A 19564-nucleotide genomic window follows, 5' to 3' on the forward strand; every position below is an offset into this window, starting at 1 on the left:
TTGATCATATGATGTAATTTAGTTCTCCTTCTTTGGGGGCTTTGAAGATACCTCGTGTGTCGCAGTGACAGCCAAAGCTTGTACATCATCAAGTACATGAGGGCAAGCTTTTATATCAATCCTTAGTTCTCTTGGCAAGTGATATTTGAATCGTGTTATAGAAAGCATTGAAGGTAAATGTGTGTTGAATTTGCATTATATACAATTTAAATAAAGTTAAGTAGAAATAAAAATAAAATAATAAGTTCATGATAAATACACCATATGAGTTTTTTCATTAAATGCTTTAACAAACATCACACCTATTTAGTACAAAGTAAAACAAAATACACCATATAAATTTTTTCATTAAATACTTTAACGAACATGGAGCTACTTAAGTACATAACCAAAAAAACGTACACCATAAAAATTTTCTCATTAAATACTTTAACAACCATCACACATACTTAAGTACACACCAAAGGAAATACACAATTTTTTTTTCTTTTAATGGTCACTCTATAACTAGGCTAACGGTTGGGTTTATGCTTAATTGAAAATAGGGCTCGTAGCATTTGGGTACTCTGTTTCTAGAGAGAGAAACATTCCATTTGGGTACTACGTTTTTAGAGAAGAAAAACACGTATGTCATTTTCCTCTTTAATTTGCAGGAGCAGGAAGATTCAAAGCATGCGGTTCAATGTGATGTATATGAATTGGGTACAGTGGTTTTGGCAGGAGAAAAGAAAATGGGGGATACACGAATTGCAGGGAAAAGAAGACTCCAGAACCCTAAAATCTGTATGGTTAGGCTTTCTTCTGTAACATCACTCTATTTCTAGGCTTTTCTTTTCCTCTGTAATTTGCAGGAGCGAGAAGATCCCAAAACCCTGAAATCAATCTGGGTATAACCCGTGGGAAGAGTTAGTTATTACTTTGCAAGAAGAATTTGTGATTTCCTCTTTAATTTGCAAGAGAGAGAAGCAGCACGCACGGAGGAACAAGGATTATGTTTGCAAATTGTTTAAGCGTTTTTTTTTAAAAAAGATTTTATATTAAATGCGTAATATGGATGGTCTTTGAGCCTTAATTTTGATTGAAGTTTTGGTGGAATTTTGTCAAGCCAAAATTTTATAATTTTTTATTCAATGGTTTTCATTTTATTATATTCTAATTTGATTCTAATTTGTGATAATCTGGATGGTTTGAGCCCCAATTTGTGATAATATGGATGCTTTTGAGCTGTAATTTATGATAATTTGGATGGTTTCATGCCATAAACAATATTTACATTAAGTATTATCACAAATAATTACATAAATCTCCATCCTTATGATTTTCTTTACACAATGATTTGCCATAAATAGTGTTTCCTTTACATAATGATTTTTCATAATAAATATTGAAATCTGCATCTATATGCTTAAGTTAAAAAAAAGAAAAAAAAAAATCATTCATTCAATCTGCAACTGTGGCTTTGAAGAAGAACATGATTTCAACACAAACCCTAACGATACACAAACCTGTTGGTGATAAAAATTTATATTCTAAGTTTTTTTGGAAATAATATGCTTTTTTAAAAAGTATGAAAATAGCAATACACAAAACAGGAAAAAGTTACTGTTTCTTATGTTTCAAAAAAAAATTTACAGGTAGAAAAAGGATATGCTTTTTTGGTCCAGCTTAATTTGTTTATCTTAAATTCGCATTTTAAATTTTTTTCTAAAAAAAACACTTTTTTTTTGCCGAATTTTTAAAGAACGGTCGGTTTAAAAGTTTTTTTATAAAAATACCATTTATTTATTTATTTAAAAAGCACGTTTTAATTGCCGATTTGCTAACTATGGCTTGAATACACAAGGATAAACTTATGACATAGACAAAGATAGAGCATGCAATAAAACATACTTACACCACCCCATATCTCTCTCTCAAATGCACTTGCAACCCGTAAAAATTTCCCTTTACCCTTGATTCTATTCTTTGTATTTGTCAACCATGCGGGCAGGACCTGCCGTCAACTTTTCCAGCCCTTTTCTCTCTCCACCTTGTTTTAAGCATGGAGCTCTTAAGCCTATAAATTGGCCTGTCTCTCTCTTCACCTTTTTTTAAGCATGGAGCTCTTAAGCCTGTAAATTGGCCTGAATTGCTTCTTGGATCAAAACTACATTAGCAAGGAGACAATAAGGCGAGTAAAGATTCAAATAAAGAAGACAGAGAACAAAACAAACAGGCAAGTGACCTACTTACTCAATGAGAAAGAATGACCTCCTCAACAAGGCCAATGAGCTCTCTGTTCTTTGTGATATTGATATTGCTCTCATCATGTTCTACCAAAATGGAAAGCTCAGTGTTTTCTTTGGGAAAAGTAGGTCACTAAACTCACTCTTTCTTTATTTTCTTATTACATTGAATATTTAGTAAAACATTGGGAAAAATAGGTCACTAAACTCACCCTTTCTTTATTTTCTTATTACATTGAATATTAGTTTCCTCATGACTAAATCTCTTATCTTTATCTTTCTTTTTTTTTCTCTTTGTCTATGCCCTGGGTTGAAGAAATTTTTGGCAATATATGAACATTCCTGTGCATGTATGGGTGAGGTAATAGTTTAATATTTAATGGGTTCTACTTGCTTTTTATTTGTGTCATCTATTAAGCTCTAATGTTTCCTTTTTGTTTTACTCCTAAGTTCATCTGAAGCGCCATTTTTGTTAGATATGCAACTTCAAACACAGAAAGAAAAAACTTCACAAAGGCTTCAGGATGAACAAGTAAGTATCATATCTCTCTTGTTATGTGATTGTGTGTATTAAAATTTGTGGTTTGGTTTACTCTTGAGTCGCACTGATAATGATGTAGAAAAGTATATAAATATGCCATTTATTTTAGGGGAAATGTTTCTTTGGAACCCCACTCACATATATAGCACATGTGACCCTAATCTTAGTTGTCAGATCTGAGTAGATGGCTGAGATATCTTGAGTCACAATATTACAAGCTAGCTCTTAACCATTAGATCTTGATCAGACGACTCAGAGTTTTTTATTTTTAACTTTTATTCTATAAATCATTTTAAGCCAAAATTTGTGACATGCATAAATCTAACAAGGGCGCACATGATTTTTTAAAAAAAATCCGATTATAAAAAATTACTAGAATACCCCTAAAAATGTCTGGGGTATTTTGGTCATTTATTTTTATGAAAAATATTATTCTTAATTTTTTCCAGCTTCACCCTAATTTTTTGATTGGATGCCCAAAATTTTATTAAAAAAGATTTTGTAGAAAAAAATAAAACAGTGTTTGACATGACATTGTGGTATAAACAACCAATGCTGTTTGATTCAGATCAAACGGCTAAGAAGTGGGGTCCCATATAACTTATATGTTCTTGGGGTCACATGGAAAGTTCCTTCTTATTTTAGTACAAGGAGGTCACACTCAATCTTTTCTATCGAATTTTAAATCGGATGGTTGTATGTAATTGACTAGACTCAAAGCTATAAAGAATTTCTCATACTTCATGACGCACTTCAAGCTATCCGATTGATAACTAAGAGCTAGGAGTACTTATAACAATAGTAAACGATCTTATAGTACACAGTCTCAAATGATATTTGCGCTGCTATCGACTTTGTAAAACAACGTGTCCATGAAAACCTTTGGAAGCTGAGGTTTGAAGATAATCTGGCCTCTAAGATAAGCGGGTATCTCTTTCTCTCTCTCCCACTCTCTCTCATTTGGAAATGAAGGGCTTCATTTGTGCTTATCTCATTTGAATGTTTTTCTTTGTTTCCTAATATTGGATTCCTTGTGGACTGAGTTGAATCATCTCAAACAATCTTGACCCACGTATTCAGGTACGCTCACAACTTCTTATCGAAAATTATAGAATATGATTCTTCACTTGTGTTATAACAACATCACAATTCTTCCTAGTTATTAGATGTGAAGTTGGACTTTTAGGAATTTGCATTGAGACTTGCTAAAAGTCCAACAAAAATGTTCTTAAACTTATGATTCATCTTTATTTGTTTGATTTCTAATTTGATGGATATTCTAGTCTTATATTAAAATGATGCACGCCAAGATGCCTAGTACATTTTTAATTTTTATTAAATTTTTTGAATATATTTTGCGATGTTGTAGGTTTTACTATTAAAAATTTTCAATTTATTAGGAAGTTCAAGGCCTTTTAGTGTTTGGAATTTTAGAGGCATTCAACTAGAGTCATTATATAATTATTTATGCTATCAAGGGTATATTTTAATCCGAAGTTATAATTATACTAGAATAAAGATATCTTGAGGGTTAAGGTTTAACAATAAATAGAAGTCTGAAGAAGATTTTGAAGCAGAGTAAAACATTGTTTGAAAGTCTGTGTTAAATTAGAGAACTAAGAAGCTTGGCTTATTATTTCATGATTATTTTTATTCAAATTTTCATTTCTTTGATTTCTTCTTATAAATTATACTGTGTATTATTAAGCTAAATGGTCTAATAACAGACAATCTCTGTAACACACATTTGGTCTTTAATTTTTGTTTGCAATCGTGTGATTCTCATTCCATCTTGTTTTTCTTATGAGAACCAATTACTTTGGAAATTTCAGGAGGTTAAGCGAGAAATTAATGGGGTTCTGTGACAATTGCAAGAAGCACAGAGAAAATTAAGGTACGCCTTTCTTACTAATCGGTAAACAAATCATTAACCAAACAATTAAACTAAATAGCAATAAAAGAAAACAAAATTTTACCTAGCCAAGGGAGCAATTGCAAAGTAAATCTCAATATACATAGCAATCATTATTTGTTCTTATGAAATTTGTTGTCACAGTCTTAATATACCCAAAAAGAAAAAAAATTTAAGCTATATCTTTTTGTTTTGTGCACTGTGAATTTGTATGAATTGGGCTTGCACCTTAAAACCCAACTAATTCACATGTAAAACATTGTTTTCTCAAGCAATAATTCCAAAAACTGAAATAGAAACCCTTTCTTCTATGATTATCGTACTTGCTTGACTCTTGCGGTATAAAAAAAATGCAAACGTACTTTCACGGAGAGAGTTTGAATGCTAATAGATTCTTAACAGTCGATTCGACTCACATTACAAATTGGTTCTCACTTGGGGAAACACACTTCCGACAACATAATTTCATTGATTCTAACTCCCTACTCTCCTTGAAGTACTTTTATAAATAATTGAGAAAGAAATAACTTGTTAAATAATATAAAGCCTAAGAAAAGAACAATATTATGAGTAAAAAAATCAGGGCCAACTCTCTATAACGAATAAATGAATACACAAAAAAAAATGTCATGCCCCAAATAATTTTCTTCCAATACTCACAAAATTTTGATTGACAGAGGCCATTCACAATCAGTGGTTGAATGCTTAGCCAGTTCATTTGTGAGTTCTTTAAATGATGAATGTAGATGCATTGAACCTTGCAGATCAAGTTGAGTTGAACAACGAGATAAATCGAGTAGAAGCCGATGAAGATTTCACTCATGTTCATATTACAACATGTCAACAGCTTGAAATTTACTCCACCACAACACCTGCAATTCATACTCTAGCAATCTCACCCACATATACAGTGAACTGGGTATTGTATTTCATTCCATGCGGCTCGTTTCTCTTGAGGCATTTGATATTTATAGGTTAAGATAGAAGGTTTGTTTGCAATGTTTAGAGTAATACCTTGAAATGATCTCTCGTGAAAAATAAAAAAAAGGCAACAAGATCGAACTAGTCAAAATGATTTAAGGGACACACATAGAGGGCAAACATATAAACAAATGGAAGCTCCAAAATATATATACTTATCTTATTAATTGGAGATCCATATTGTAGACCGGTTACCTATAGTATAAAAAGGTTACAACTATCGTTAGTAGTTAGATGTGGAATTGGGTGGCTAGGATGTGCAATTCTTTTACACAAAGTTCAAAATAAAACAATAAAAAAAATTCAATCGTTGAGGGTTATGAAAGCACACTCATCACGTCTAGATTTTTATATTTGAGAGCTAGAAGTGATTATGACTATCTTATGCAAAAGGTAAATAGTATTGTCGCAGACTTATTCATTATTAACAATATTGTTGTACCTTATCTTATCTTAAACACTTGGATTCTAACAAATTGTTCTTTCTTTTTGGTTAATTACTTCCACAAAATGCTAATAACATGAGACAAAAACTTCTTTGACAAGGAACTGGAGAGTTTAACTTTGGTTCGCCGGTCCAAAATCAAGAGAATTAAATCTCTTCGAAGTTTTATATTGATTATAAAAAGTAACGATAGTAACCCTTTTTGGTTTTTTTATTTCGTAATTTTTTTGGATGTTTGGGTCCGAGAATGAGCAATAGACTTTCTTCTTTTCTATTACAACTGATTCACCAATATGAGTCCGTTATTTTACATTTAAGAAGGGGAACAAAAGAAGCTAGTGTGTGTTTAAGAAAAAAGAAAAAGTTACTTGACGCCACCTCTTAAATTATAATGATAATTGAGAGCAATGGGGCAAATTTTAATAGGAAAAGTATATCGCATATTATTGAATGAAATGATGTCTAATAATTGAAAGGATTTGACTTGCCATTGGGATGCTGCAACCACCTTAAAGTTTCTTTCACTCCCATGAGCTATAACTTTCCTTAGTAATTGAAGCATACGATGCTTATCCTGCTTCAAATAGGTGTAAAAAGTTTCGCTCCCCTGCTCAAGCTATAACCATGCCTCTTGTGCACTTTCGATTGCTCTCTCCTTCTCCAACGCCCCATAATTCTTTTCATATTTTGGGGTGTGTATCATCACCAATAACATTTGAATATCTTGGGTTGAAATCCATGAGATAGGAGAAATTGAAAAAGTCATTTATATGATTAAAGCTGGGTGGATGAAGTAGAGATGTGCTTCTGAAGTCTTATGTCATGGTCACATACGAATGAAACTAAAGGGGAATTTCTATGGGATGGTTGGAAGGCCACCATGTTTTATGGGATGGAATGTATGAGCAGTCAAGAAAAAAATATCCATATAGTAAGTGTAGCAAAGATGAGGATGTTGAAATGGATGAGTGACATGATAATAAAAAATGAAATTCGAAATGAATACATTCGAGGATATTTAAGAATAGATCCAGTAGGTGATAAAATAAAAGAAAGTAGACTTAGGCAGTCTTGGTCATGTGTAGTGTTGACCTAGGACGTAGTGGGTTTGACGGAGAGATTTAGTTCAAATGGAAGGCACTAAAAGGACAAGGGGATGGCCCAAATAGATATTGATGGAAGTGATGAGATTAGATCTAGTGACTAATGGTTTGACTAAGGATATGAAATAAGATTCGTATTGCCGACCCCAAATTATTGGGATAAAACTCAGATGATCAGGATGATTCTTACCATTAACAAGCTCATGCACAACCTTGTTTAAATTAATGAAGCGACTCAAAAGTGGATCTCTCTCTCTCTCTCTCCAACTTTTTCAATATTTTTTCCTAAGTCTTACCTCCTCCTACATACACATCGCTAAGAAGTACTTATCCCCCCACATCTTGGGTCTAACTATTTGGAAGCAACACCCCTTCACCTCTACGTACATGAATGAAAACCAACGACAAAATAGAGAAAAAAAAACATGCAAATACAAATTATCCACAATATAAAAAGAAAAATTTATTAATATATAACTAATTTATCAAATTTTTAATATTTTAAAATTTTTTAAATATTCCAAGATTTGCATTTTGATGAGTTTTTAAATTTATATGAAATAGGTAAAATGTTAAAGAGTTTTGATAAATCTCCCTAGAAAAATTAAACAAAAGAATGGGTAAAGAAGATAATTTTTTTTTAATAAAAAACCTTCACCACTAAGTTGAAAGTAAACTTTTTTTAAAGTGTTGGTTAACAAACACCAGCCAGTTCATGGGGAGTACTTGGAAATGACATCATGTTTGTTAAAGTCCAAAGTTTCTCTGAAGAGAAACTTGGGTTATACGATAGGAATGGAAATGAATCATAGACACCTAGAAGATATTGAGACCTACCATAAAATACATAATATTGCACCTACCCTTCCCATGCATATTAATAACATACACTTTTCATAGTAACCCGGCAGACGTTGTACACTTTCTTGAATAATGTTCATGGGTAAACCATGGAAGTACTTCAACTTTAACTTTGAAATTCTAACCAAACCAAACCTTGTTGACACTTTGTGATTTATCCTATATTTTTTTGAAGGAAAACAAAGCGAAAATTTTATGTGTTGCTATTGTGGTCCTCTTCCCAAAATCTCTCTTAGAGAATGACTTTTGGACTAAACTTTTATAGGCCAATAATCTCGACCACTTTGATTATGAATCTTAAAAATAGAATTTAAATTTGAATTTAAATTTAAATTTAAATTTAAATTTTATGATATTTTATTTTAAAAGAATTAAAATGCATAGTCTATGAAAATTTTAAAACAACATGTTTGTAAAGTTTAAAATATATTTTTAAATTTATGCTTGTGCTAGTTGAGATTATCAACCTGTAGAATTGGAGTTGATAAGAGAGAGTTGGAAAGCCCTCTTTTAGCAGAGTCATTGATTTGAGTGAGTTGTAATGAGTTGGAACCCTCTCTTTCTCTCTCTCTCTCATCAAATAAGTTAAGAGCTGGAGCTTAGCGAATTTATTTTGCTTAAACACACTAGCTTTTCTTTTCCTTGCATAATGGACTTATATTTGTGTTCAATGCATTCAAAAAAGGAAAGAATTTGGGCTTTCTTAGACCCGAGTCATCCAAGAAATATCAAAAAAAAAAAAAAAAAAAAACAGAAAAAGAAATGTCATCCTTATTTTGAGTCGACGAACCATACTCTCCACTTCCATCTAATTTTGAGTCAACGAACTTGAGTCTCCAATTCCCTGTGAATATAATCCCCATGGCATCCAAGTAAGATCGTATATTAAGAGAATTTTGTGAAATAAATTAACCAAAAAGGAAAATACAATATGTGAGAAGTAAAATATTTATGGAGAGACTACGCACACATGTGTTAATAATGAACTACCTTCTGCACAGGAAAATCACAATTATTCTTAGTCATCAAATATGAAATTGGTAAGTTGAAGAGTGTGTCATTCATCACCTTCAATGATTAACATTTTTCGAACTGTGTAAAAAAAGAGTGACACACTCCTTTGCCTGCCTGGTTCCACTTTGACAACTAGAGTTGTAGCCTTCTTATAGCATAGATAAAGGGTCTCACAGTATACAAATCACGAATGAATGAGATAAGTATGGGTATGTTTTAAATTTTAGTTTTATTGAATGGATGGCTATTGATCAATGAAAACTACCTACATTATTTTACATTGGTTTACATATTTTCTTGTACTTATGCCCTTGAGTATGCATATGCATGTCTCCTGAATCATTTAACATAAAATATTTTAACATTTAAGTACAATTTTTTCTTTTTTCCAAATTCATGATCATAGTGGTTGAGATTATTTTCAATGTATAATTTGAAAAAGTTGTAAAGAAATCCTATATCTGAACTTAAAAGTATTGACTGGCCCAAGAGAAACCTTACTAGTATATATAAACATGTAAATTGTATGGAAAGAAAGACCATACCGGGTTCACTGTATTTGGGCTTGAGATTGTGGGAGGATGGATGGCAAGTGTTGTAGCAGTGCAAGTTTTAGGAAGCTCAGATGTTATAGTCTCAACTTGAGCAAACTCTTCATCCACTTCCGCTCGATTGCTCTCATTGATCAACCCAACTTGATCAGTAAGGTTCAATGCATTTACATTCATAATTAAAGAATCTACAAAGGAGTCCGGTAAGCATTCAACCATTGGATGTGGATGATCCTTATAAATCAAAATTTTACAGGTATTGGTAGAAGATTATTTTGGCCTTTTTTTTGTGGTATTTTTATTCGTTCATCATGGAGAGGGTGGTATGGTAGTAGTGATTACCCATTAATTTGGTCTTTTATTTTGTTATATACTTTTTAACCGGTCATTTATTTCTCAACTATAGATGAAAACTACCTCAAGGACAGCTTGGAGTTGGAATCCATGAAATTATGAAGTGGGGAGAGTATTTCCCATTATGAGAACTAATCCTTAATTTGAGTCGAATAAGTTTCTAGTTGTCGATGAGCAATCTGAAATCTCTCCATGAATATATGTTTGCATTTTTTTAATACCACTAGGGTCCAGCAAATCAGCCCAAGAAGAAAAGGTTTATACTTAAATTTTGACAATTTCGGCTTGAGAAAAAAAAAAAAACATGTAAATTAGTTGGGTTGTAAGGTCCAACGCTAGTTCCTTTCAATTCATGCTGCATAAGGCAAACAAATCTGGTTGAGGATACTTTATTTTTAAAATAATATTACTTGAAGACAACAAATTTCACGCAACATAGAAAGAACAAAGAAGGGTAGAATAATTTACTATGTTTTCTATGATCTGACTTTGAGATTGATTAATCACTCGAGTGTATATTGAACGATATGCTCATAGGGTTCTGCCTCTGGTAGTGATGTTATACTATTAGGTTCACCTTAAAAAAGCCTGAAAGCGAAGATAGAGATGTAAAGAATATTATTTACTTTGCTTCTTATTCAAATATAGTTTGGTTAATGGTAAGTTTACCAAATAGTGAAATATGAGTACCTTAATTTTCTCTCTACATCCTCAAGTTGATGTTGGAACCAGTTAATTTATTGTAGAAGCTCCTGATGTTTAAGAAATAATTAGTTCTTGAAACAAGAATCACAAGACTGTAGAGGAAAGGGACATGAAAGATCAACAGTAAGGGGATTGTATATTATAAGGTTATTTATCTTTGCAATGCATTGGATAATTTATATAAAGATCTCCATGAAATAAAAATTTGATTGAGAAATATGGTGAAAGAAAAAGCCAAGCGTCTTAGCTCTCTACTTTAACTATGATACTATGCTTCTAAAATCATATATCGACCTCTATTTATATCTTGAACCTCAACCCTCGTGTTTATATTCGAAATTGCGGGCAAGGGACTTCGGCCCCGCTTTGGTTTCAAGTGCAAACAAATCGATGAATTGGTAGAGTATGAGTTCTGTCAAATTACGCTCCGAGGAAGAATCAGGTCTTAAGACATTCTCCCTCTCGGATCGCCGACAAAGCCGACTTTCCTACTATTTTAACCTTGAAACGCAACCAAGAAAGCTTTTAAAAAGGGGTTTGGGATAAAAAGAGGGTTTTAAGAAAATAGATTTAGGAAGCGAACAAAGAAAGAGAACCACAAATAAACAACTAAACTAGGGAGATGCACATAAACATGGGTGGAGAATCTAACTACAAGATGCAGTAAGAATAACAAATTAGAGAGCATGGAGACAAAGGAAGTGAGTTTAGTCTACACATGTGTAACATAGAATGAAAGAGTATTATGGAAATGCGAGTATGACTATGAAGAAGAAAAGAGATGATGTCCTCATCAACAAGGTAGAGAGATATGAGTATGAAATGCGAATAAAGATAATAATATAACCTGAGAAGAGATAAAATGAGAGAGAGGGACAAGAAAGCTAATACTAGTAAATAACATGCATTGAGAGTAATAAAACTAAATACAAGAAAGAGATAGAAGGAAATAGTATTTGAAAGAGTGTTAATATAAGTGAGATAGAGAGAAATAGAAAATGAAGCATTGAAAAAGAGATAGAGAAGTAGATGAATACAAATTACTAATAAGACAAATAGATACAACAAGAAGAGAATAAGAGATGCTAAACTATTGAACAAAACATAAGGGGAAGGGGAAAAATAAGCATATGAGAGAATGAAGGATGAGAGGGATGAAAGAGATGATAGTTAAACTATGAGATGGAAAAGGAGAGAGAATATATCATTAATAGAGAAAAATAACCATAATAAAGAAAAAGAAATGAATGTTTGATTGAGAGGGTGAAGAAGAAGGCAAGATCTATGCTATCAAGTGAGAAAATGGGAAAAATAAATAAACACAACAAACTAAAAGAGGTAGATATAACGAGAAAAAAGAAAACAACCATGTAATAAAATAGATGAGAGATTGGGGTGAGAGGAGAGAGCCTATGCTATCAAATAAAGAAAACTAGGAGGAAGCATCAATATAACAAACAAGGAGAATAGATACTCATGAAAGATAAATAAAATAAATCTACACTAAAGAGGATGGGAAAAAGGGGGAGATCTACATCACAAAAGAATAAAATGAGAAAAGGAAAAAATGCACCAAACTTAACAAGAGGTAAATGTTACTACGAAGAGAAGTGTGATTATTTAATGAAGAAAATGCGAAATAGAGAGTTGGTGAAGAAGAGAAGATCCATGATACTGCATAAGGAAGCAAAGAAGATGAATAAATACAACACAATAAAAGAAATAAATGCAAGTTATCAAAGGGAAAATGATTATGCAATGAGAAGGAAATAAAAGAGATGATTAAATATAACTTACTATGCATATTAAATACTACATTGAATGACAAAGCAAGGAAATGTAGGTAGGATCATGAATAAGGGAAAATAGGGAAAAACATATATAAAAATAGCTAAGAGAGAAGTAAATGCAAGAATAAGAGAACAAAAAAATAGAAGTTAAATCATGAAATAAAGAAAGGGAAGAAGAAAGCCATCACTTTAAAATAAATGCTAGAAAAATCAATGAAAAGGTAAAGAAAATAATATTTAAGCCGGGTCCTCAGACCTGATGCTCAGAATCAGCACTAATTTAGATTGTAAGGTTGCATAGTCAATCCTGAACTTTCTTGGTTTTTAACGGGGTAAGTAGAAATAGGAAAAAGAGGGCCCGAATGGCCTGATTATCTTGACCGCCTTTGGTTAGTAGTGCAGTTTGAAGGAGTTATAGTTATAATTTTGGATTGAAGGGTTTGGATGGAATCGGGATTGCTCAAGTGGGCTCACCTTGGGGCTTTTCTCATAATCTCAAGTATAATCTTAAGATCAAGAGATTTTTGGGCATAGCCTAGGCTCAAGATTAAGGGAACTCTGACAAAGTTTCGGCTCAAGATTCAGGCAGCTCCCCCACTAAACCTGAGGCAAAAGGGGTTATTTATAGGCAAAATGGACTCATGACAGCCTGTAGGTTGGTTTTGTGCAATTTTTGGACCATCAGAACCTTAACGATACTTGGATTGGCATTGACGCTGGTTGGAATGATGCCATGTCATTAATGTTACAATAATTACGGTCAGCAAATATTAATTACTCATTAATGCGGCTTTGGTATGAGTCTGTCTCGCCTTGTTTGATCTCTTGATGCCTTTAGTCCCATTAGAGCAATAAGGTTGGTGGAGGCTAGATTTACAGAGAAGAGGTTCTAGTGAGGTGAATGGTTTAAACTATTTGCATGGTCTGCCTAGACATTTCAACCTATCCATAACTTCTCCAGTCGTTCTCCAGTCGAGATCAGAGTGTCTATACATGAAGAAATCATAATTCTAGTATAACAAGTACTTCTAATTAAAATAAGATTTGCAATAGAAGTTTTACCCCAAAAAAATTAAGTACAATCTATCAAAATACATATAAAGTTTGAAGTACTTAATACCTACCTTATGTGTAGTTTTCAAAAATTTGAAACCCATTTTGATGTGTCATTTTGAAACCCATTTTGATGAGCAATTTGAAATTAGATAAAAATATATTGGTAAGACGCTAAACAGTCCAAAAATAAGTGTATTTTGATTACATTTCCTTAATATAAATAACTCCATAAAGAAGCATCATTATGCTACAAGAAGATCATCATCACCCCAGCCATTAGATTCAAAACCGAGTTGTTATGGATGTCTTGCAAAGTTCAATAGTTTTTTTCTTGGAATTTGTTCTAGACCAATGGCACACCCCTCGTCTGATTCAACATGTAGTGATTTGGAGTTTTCATGACCTTCTTACATCAAAACTAGACAATCTTAGTATATACTTTCCGATAAATAACTTGTGAGCATACCTCGATGCGTGGATGATGACTATTTGAGATGCTTTAAGACAATCCATAAAGAACCCAACATAGGAAGACAAAACAAAATATTCAAATAAGGGAAGCACAAATAAAGCCTTTCATCTACAAACATGAATTCGCATTCATGTGTTTGTAAGAGAGAGAGATACCCACTTAATTGAGAGGCCAAATCGTCTTAAGGCGTCAGCTTCATGAGGTCTTCTAGGAAACTTTGTTGCAAAGACAATCGTTGTATAAAAATTGTATAAAAATTATAATCAGTCTGAATCAAAAGGTAATAGAATCACAAATTTGAATGCACATAGCACAAGAGAGAGCATACACTTCTTTATTTTGAAGCCTTTAGAGGTTGCATATCAAACATAAATGGTAGAGCAGAGGAACCCAATTGAGAATAAACCAAAAAGTGAACATGAAAACTTAATAAAACACACCATTGAGAAACAAGAGAACCATTAAATTTTAAACTCTTACCTCCCTTGTACAGGCACATCAAGGTTCATATAGCGTTCAAAAGCTTGCTCAAGCATGTAAAAAAGCACAAATAGCACAGACAAAAACAACAAAATATAAGAGACCAAGTCATGATCAAGATCGATGAATACCTCAAAGTAAACAAGAAAAATGTTAGTCTAATTACCTCTTTTTCCTAGAGAAAAAGCAGGCTTGTTATTTTTCAGAGAATATGATAAGAGCGATATCGATGTCACTAAGAATGAAGAGCTCATAGGCTTTCTTGAGGAGGACATTCCTCCCCTCAGAGTAGCTCACTTTTGGTTCGTCTTATTCTCTATCTTTTTAATTGGAAGCTTTTTTGGCCCCATTTTCTCCTTGCTAACGCAGGTTTTATCAAAGAAATGAGAAATTTAGGCTATAGGCTAAAGAGCGGGGTGTTTCTTCTCTTTAGACGTGTTTGATTCTCCAAAGATGGAATTTACATGTTACCATTCATATTCTGTATTTGATAAAAAAAAAAGATAAGACAAAAATAGAAATTCATTTCCTATTCATGTTCCCACTTTTACACATAGAAAAGTTCCATGGTAAACCATGGAACTTAAAAATAGAAGTTATTCCCACCTCGATAACACACCCCTCTTCACACCTGTGCCCTATTTTTTCACCCGTAAGCCGCTCGCTTGCGACAGCTAGCCGCTCACCATTTCTTTGCAACAGCCAGCCGCTTGCCCTTTCTTCGCAACAGCCAGCCGCTCGCCCTTTCTCTTGCTCTCTCTCTCTCTTCTCTTCTATATAATTTACGTTTGCCAATCTCCTACCCTGATTATTTATTTTTGCTTTGTTCGCAATACGAAATGAATTATCATGACCACCTCTAGGTTTTCATTTAGGTGGAAGCAGCACTCCCTCTAGGAAAAATGACTAGATTACCTTTTCCTCTAGCCACTTCATTACATTTCTTTGTCGGTACAAGGGTAAGAACTTTCTACTTATTCCAAACTGGACTATTATATTTAATTAGTTGGTACGTATGACTCAATTAGAATGCACTTATGCCATCGCCTTAAGCTATAACTTTGAAATTACAACAATAATATTAGCAAGAAATAGAAACTATAGACATTGATGATCTTTCAGTATGCAGGCTAAAAGTTGAACCTTTAACCTTGTGTTCCATGCCTTGCCATGAGATGAAAACACCAACATAACTTCGTTACATTTCTTTGGCGGTCTTTTTTCGTAATTGTAGCCGGCTACTATTACGAACAAAACCGCAAACAACTAATCTATGGTGTTCGTCATTAATGTCTTATTAATAACCAACAATGAGCATTTTGGCCACATACCATGGATGTCATAAATAGCAAATATATGGAGTACTTTCTTCGAACGAAAGTTCAACCATTGTGTTAGTTACGATATATAAAAGAGTAATGAGAGGAGAAAAGCATTATGGTCAGTTACTACTTTGCTTGCTTGGCATGCTTACATAGTAACATGTTGTGTAATGAAATTTTTGTATGTGAATGTTGCACCAAAATGCACCTTAGTCCTCTATTGTTTTTTGATGAAACAAGGTTCTACAGTGCTATGGGAATTTAGAATTCATGTGAGAGCAAGTAGAACTATCGGATCGAAAATTGTTGCCATTGAAAATGCAGCTCAATTGAATCTTGGTGCATCTTTTTATTGAAGGGATGGAAAAGATGCATCTTGGCACAATGTGATTGAAGAACAATTTTTTTTTTATTATTATATGGCCTCAATATTGGAATGGCCTAAATAGAACAGAATAGGCACCAGGATTCATGTAGTTGACCCCAATTAGTTAGAAAAAAGTTCCCATGATGATAATATGAGTAGGTTTAGTATGATTATATGATACAATGAAAAATAAATTATGAAAAATAAATATCATTTAACAATGAGGGTAGCTCTGGGTGGTTAAGGGGGGCAGATGTCTCAACGTAATGTCTCATACCCTCATTCCTAGCATCAACATATCATAAACAGAAAAGGAAGAAGAAAAGAAGAAAGTGACATTTTAAATGTTGTTTGGGGCATATTTATTGCTTCACTAGAGAGAAGTAACACTTCTTGTAGCTAGAATCATAGTTAGCAAGTCGGGGACTATCAATAAATCGGTACCATAAAATCAAAAATAACTCTTTTTTATTTTAAAAAGTCAGATGAAAAAATCAGGTAAAAAATATGAATCCACAAAAATGCTTCATGTAAAGATATCATAAATATTCCAGACTACGCTAAAAAAATCGGAGTAAAAAAATGGATAAGTTTAAAATATTAGAAATCTTAAATTCTAAAAAATAAAAAATATGCTAAAGTCATCAATAACTAATCCTTCCATAAAAACTTTACAAGATTAATATAATTAAGTCAATTAATTTAGATGCATCATGGCTCTTTTCCCATTATCCAATATTAATTACAAAATTAACTAGAAATATTCAAAATTAAACATAAGGAAAAAAAAAAAAGAGTTTGGAAATGTGTAATCCCTAAGTCATGTAGCCTTGCATCATCATCATCATGATCATCATCTGGGGAGGTATCCTCATTTTTCGCCTCTTTGGAAACCTGTTACGGCAAAAAACCAAGTAGTTCAAGACTAATTGTATTACAATCACGAATTTCATTTTCACAAGATGCAGCCATCATCTTCAAGTTCACTCTTATGTAAACCAAGTCGGTTAACATAACTGGTGTCAATCTATTCATTTTTTTAGTTTGAGTTGCCTCGAAAGCTCTCCAATATCTTTTGCACACTGATGAGCTATATGGTTGGCTCAAAATCTGAATGGCAACCATTCAAATCAATGGAATCTTTTTTTCACATACTTCCCACCAAACTCTTACATAATGATAAATTTTTAGCCACATATTCAAGATACCATTAAAAGTGAAATAAAATTTATTTTCTTAAAATACCAAAAAAATAAATAATACAAGAAGATACAAAAAGTTAATAGTCAAGAAGATAATTACGAGGATGAGTTATTGACAATAATCCCATTTCAACACGATCAAATATATTTGAATCCCGCATATGGTACTTTAACAACTCTTAAACGAATACATTTTTATGTTTTGTTTGGATCATTGTATTTAAAATCAAGGTAAAGCAAGCTTTCATTTCAGGATTAAGTTTAACAAACCCATCACACACTAAAGTTGAATTAAGAAATGCGGCTGCAACTTGAATGAGGTGAATTATATTTCCTTTTTTTTTTTTTCAAACATCTTAAACAATTCAAAATATCTAGATTCCTTGCCATTACAATTCCTCTTTAGTTCTTCCCTTTCCCTTCACATTGCTTCATATAAATATCCCATGTTGGACCCCTCACTATCACCAAAATGAAGCACTTTGATAAGAGGCTCTAATGTAGTGATTGTATCTGTTGCATCATTTCAAAAATTGAAGCTTTGAATTATTTATGTGATTTTTGTCTCATTTTTACTCTTGCTATAATTTATAGCGCTCCACTTAAATGATGCAACCATTAATCTCGATCCCTCTTTTACTTGTGATACAGATTGAACCATAAAAAATTTAGTGGAAAATCTACTTGTACGATACTTTTTCAATTCCCTTATATTATGTATTTTCTCATTTTATCTAAAACAATGGTATGCCGATACATAAAGCTTAGCATCCGTAATGATATCTTGTACCCAAATGACATCCTTTTCAATGTCTTCTAAATACAAATCCAACCCATGGGTAGCATACCATGATTTTATGAATACGAGGGAATATCGATTCTATTAGATCACTAGCAAGTATATAATTTGAACTATTGTCAGTTACAAGATGAACAATATTATATAGTCCTAACTCGTCATTGACTTAAATAAATTTTTTTTCAATAAATAATTCAGTTATGTTATGCTCAAATACCTCAAATGCATTTATAAAAATTGATCCATTAGAACAAGGTGCAACAACATTGAGGAATGACTGGTTTTTCATATCCGATCAGAGATCTGATATAAAAATGCATCCTGATTGAACCCATGAATATTTTATTGAAGCTACATATGCATCGACTCTATCTTAAGTTTTTGTATCAATTTAGTGTGAATAGATGAATAACTTGGCAATGTATACCCAACACCAAAATTCATACATGTATTTATCATATTAACAAATGATTGTGCATTAATAATACTAAATGTTATATTATTCATGATAAATGTACAAGCAACTTCTTTGTCAATAAAATCTTTCTTTTTCTTATCAAACAATGATGGTAGAGAACTTTATTGTAAACGAGAATTAGTCGTTGAGGTACCAAGTGATGCATCCTAATTATCTAAGTTTATCGAATCTTGATCATCATTTTAAACATATGATGTAATTTAGATCTTCTTCTTTGAGGGCTTAGAAGATACCTCGTGTGGTGCAGTGATAACCAAAGCTTGTACATCATCAAGTACTTGAGGGCAAGCTTTTTTATTATTCGCTTGTTATCTTGACAAGTGATATTTGAATCTTGTTATCCCCGCATAAAAGCGTTCACCTAAAAATTTGTAATACAATTAATGTCATCTTTCTTCACAGTAATCCCAAAAAAGGATCTTTTGACCATCTATTGTTTCTTCTTTCATTTTTTTAATAAAATATAAAATATAAAATATATAAGTGCATACACATTTGGGGTTCATGCTCTTCATATGAACTACCTCAAAGCAATCTACAAGCCTAACTAGTTAATGGGTACATAAAATAGCATGGTAGGCTACTTATAGAAAGCATTGAAAGTAAATATGTGTTTAATTTGCATTATATACAATTTAATAAAGTTAAGTAGAAATAAAAATAAAATAATAAGTTCATGATAAATAGACCATATGAGTTTTTTCATTAAATGCTTTAACAAATATCACACCTACTTAATACATACTAAAAAAAAATGCACCATATAAATTTTTTCATTAAATGCTTTAATGAACATGGAACTACTTAAGTACGTACCAAAAAAAATACACCATATAAATTTTCTCATTAAATACTTTAACAACCATCACACTTAAGAACACACCAAAGAAAATACACAATGTTTTT

General features: G+C 32.3%; 1 long non-coding RNA gene across 12 annotated transcripts; it reads left to right on the top strand.

Annotated features, from left to right (window-relative positions):
• Positions 1-497: 497 nt before the first annotated feature.
• On the top strand, positions 498-11760 carry LOC110006446 (uncharacterized). Of its 12 annotated transcripts, none has more exons than XR_016054499.1 (6): positions 498-2350; positions 2542-2586; positions 2676-3846; positions 4599-4660; positions 5443-9889; positions 10040-11760. It is a non-coding gene; the product is annotated as an uncharacterized LOC110006446 (long non-coding RNA). The 12 variants fall into 12 exon arrangements; XR_016054504.1 differs by having other exon boundaries at positions 2676-2757; XR_016054502.1 differs by having other exon boundaries at positions 2702-3846.
• The last annotated feature ends 7804 nt before the right edge of the window (positions 11761-19564 follow it).

Source organism: Amborella trichopoda, chromosome 4 (genome assembly GCF_054954075.1).
Source record: "Amborella trichopoda isolate Santa Cruz 75 chromosome 4, AtrichopodaSantaCruz75HAP2 v2.0, whole genome shotgun sequence".
In the NCBI taxonomy this organism is placed as follows: domain Eukaryota; kingdom Viridiplantae; phylum Streptophyta; class Magnoliopsida; order Amborellales; family Amborellaceae; genus Amborella; species Amborella trichopoda.